Raw genomic sequence first — 3,168 nt, 5'->3', positions numbered from 1 at the left:
TGATTTTTAGATTAATAAGCAAGACTGAATTGAACTGTGTTCACTAAAATCAATCCATCTACAGCTATGGTTATTATAAAAACACATTACTATACTTATAATGGGATGGCTCACCCAAAAATTAACATTTTGCCATCATATGACACTGTATGTACTTACTATACTTTTAAGTGTACATGAAAATATAATTAACTAAAACTTACAGTAAAAACCATAAAAAAGCATTTTGTTACTTGAAATATAATAAATGTTAACAAAAATATAAAAGAAACCCATACTTATTTTATTGAAATTATTTGCAGAGGCAACATTTCAAATTTTTATTTAGTTTCACTTTAATGTACTAAAAATCTAAAACTAACACTGAAATAAAAATAAATAACAACTAATAAAAATGGCGAAAAAAAACAACAAAATGACTTAAATGTTGAATTTCAAATGAAAACAAGAAAATTATTTAATTTAAAATGATTAAAAAATATGAATAAAATCCATAATAGGATCTCGATATTAAAATAGCACTGATTGTAATGGAGTGAAAAGTATTATATTTAACATTTCGTTTTAGCAGAACTCAAGTAAAGTACAGATTCCCCAAAAACATACATACTGTATGTAGAGTAGTCAAATACTATTACTCTAACCCTTTACACCTCTGTCTCAGTCTCAGAAGCTACAGGACATGGAGCATCGCTCCACACGAGATGCACAGAGCCGACAGGAGCTGCAGGTGCTGCGGATGCAGAGTCTGGAGCAGCTGCAGGAAGACGTGGAGGACAGAGAGAGTCAACCCAGAGCTCTGAGCGCACAACTGGAGAAAAACAGCAACGAGACAGAGCTGCGGCAACAACAGCAAATCAAACACGTGAGTCTCAACTGCAGGCTTTGGAATGATTATTATACATGTTAAGGCAAGTCTCTACAGGCAAAACCAGTGTTTTTTCATGCACTGCTCAGTTTTGAGTTTTTGGGCTATTTTGCTTCCCTAACCTGTCTTCTTTTAGACTTGTGGAAAGAAAACATTCAAAACACACATTTAAGTGTTTATCGTATCACACATAATTTTTTGCGTCTGTAGATTTCATTTACAATGCATATCTTTAAAGTCAATTTCCTCTCTCCGTTTCAGCAGCACTTACACCAAACTTTACAGTTTTGTTCTTATTATGAAGGTTTTATATAAGGGTTTGTTCATATGTTATTCAGATAAACTACACATTTTATTCTTAAAAACATGGTGACTTTTTTTTTTTTCTGACTGTTGTCAGTATTTTCTGATTTATTGAGCAATATCCAAAATCAGTAAAAACCTTTAACTCTAATATTTCAACAATATTTAACAAGAATTTTAAACCTGGTTTTATCCAATGTTCAGATTTATGTGTGCAAATGATTGCATTTCTTAAATTAGATAATGCCTCATTTGCATATTAAAACATAATATTTCAGAATCTTGTAATACATAATAATTGTGTTAATGTACTATGACTAATCAACTGGGGGAAGTTTAGCGGTATATGGTAGTGATATCAATTTTTACCCTATCCACTTGTAGTGTCTTGCCTTAAACGTCAACATCAAACTGAAAAAACAAACTTTTTGAAATATTGTGAAAGTCTTGATTATTTGTAAAAGCTGAAACAGTAAAGCATGATGCTAAAAACACCAAGGTCATGGATTCAATTCCCAGGGAATGAATGCACGAACTGATGAAATGTATACCTTTACTGCAATAAAAGTGGATTTGGATAAAAGCATCTGCCACATGCTTAAAGGTAAAATATCTTGTGTTTTGAAGGTGAGAAGTCAGCTTCATCAGGAGCGGAGCCTGAAACTAGAGGCATTCCAGCAGGTGGACAAACTACAAAGTCAGATCCACAGTTTTGAGTCAGCATTGTGTAAATCTCCATTTCCTTCAGATGCTCACAATACTGATTTCTGTTACCTTTTTTAGCATTAAAGGGTTAGTTCACCCAAAAATGAAAATTAGGCTGTGTTTTACTCACCCCCGATGCATCCTAGGTGTATATGACTTTCTTCTTTCAGACGAATCCAGTCAGAGTTATATTAAAGGGGTCATATGATGCTATTTTAAAGATCATTATTTTGTGTATTTGGTGTAACAGAATATGTTGACATGCTTTAATGTTCAAAAAACACATTCTTTTTCAAATACTGTACAATATTGCAGGTCCTCTATGCCCCGCCTCTCTCAAACGCTTCGTTTTCTACAAAGTCCCGCCTTCCGACAAGCGCAGCCTGCTCTGATTGGCCAGCTGACCCAGTGCATTGTGATTGGCCGAACACCGCAAGCACTCGTCGGAAATGTAACGCCCCTTACCATAATCGCGAGCTTCATCTTTCAAAATAAATGTAAAGACAGTAAATAATGTCTTTAGTTTTACCATCAGTTCAAGCCCGAAAGGGGAACAGACACAGTAATGATGCAGTACACAAGCCGCGGTTAAGACAGCTGACTCCACTGTGATGAGACGCTGTCTCTCTCTCTCTCTCACACACGCGAACAAAGACCTCCTGTAGCGAATCGATGCATTTTTGTAAGAAAAATATCCATATTCAAAACGTAATGATCACTTGAATCAAGCTTGCGCTCACATTGTAAAACGGAAGCAGTTCCGGGGGAATTCCGTATGAGGTCAGCGCTGCGCATGCGCCGCTCAGAAGTGACGCACGCGGAGAGATCGAAACAAAACAACGGTCAAGAATTAAAAGTACAAAACGAGGATTTGTAAAGAAGAATGTCGGAGGATTTCGATATAAGCCAAGAGGAGACTGGTTTTCCTTTGCTAAAGTAAGGAAACTTTGCTTCTTTTGATCCTGTAAACAAACATTGGTTTTCACGAGACTCACCGGCGCATGCGCAACGCTGACCTCATACGCCATGCTCCCGGAACTGCTTCTGTTTACAACAGTGAGCGCAAGCTAGATTCAAGTGATCATTACGTTTTGAATATGGATATTTTTCTTACAAAAACGCATCGATTCGCTACAGGAGGCCTTTGTTCACCCATCGAACCCCCTCCCCCCCAGAGCCGTGTGAGACACTTTTTTTTATGGAAAGGTGCTTTTTATTTCACGTCTTTTGGACAGAAGCAATGCAACACCCACTGAGTGCAACGATAGAGCTTGAAAGATCAAAGACAATTA

General features: G+C 36.6%; 1 protein-coding gene across 1 annotated transcript in view; it reads left to right on the top strand.

Moving 5' to 3' along the window:
* The window catches only part of ddo (D-aspartate oxidase), a 9,900-nt gene that overhangs the window by 617 nt on the left and 6,115 nt on the right, over positions 1 to 3,168 (top strand). The window lies entirely within an intron of this gene.

Source organism: Sinocyclocheilus grahami, unplaced genomic scaffold, assembly GCF_001515645.1.
Source record: "Sinocyclocheilus grahami isolate Dianchi unplaced genomic scaffold, SAMN03320097.WGS_v1.1 scaffold440.1, whole genome shotgun sequence".
In the NCBI taxonomy this organism is placed as follows: domain Eukaryota; kingdom Metazoa; phylum Chordata; class Actinopteri; order Cypriniformes; family Cyprinidae; genus Sinocyclocheilus; species Sinocyclocheilus grahami.
Note: the sequence above shows the minus strand (reverse complement) of the source record. Positions and strands in the feature narration are given on the sequence as shown.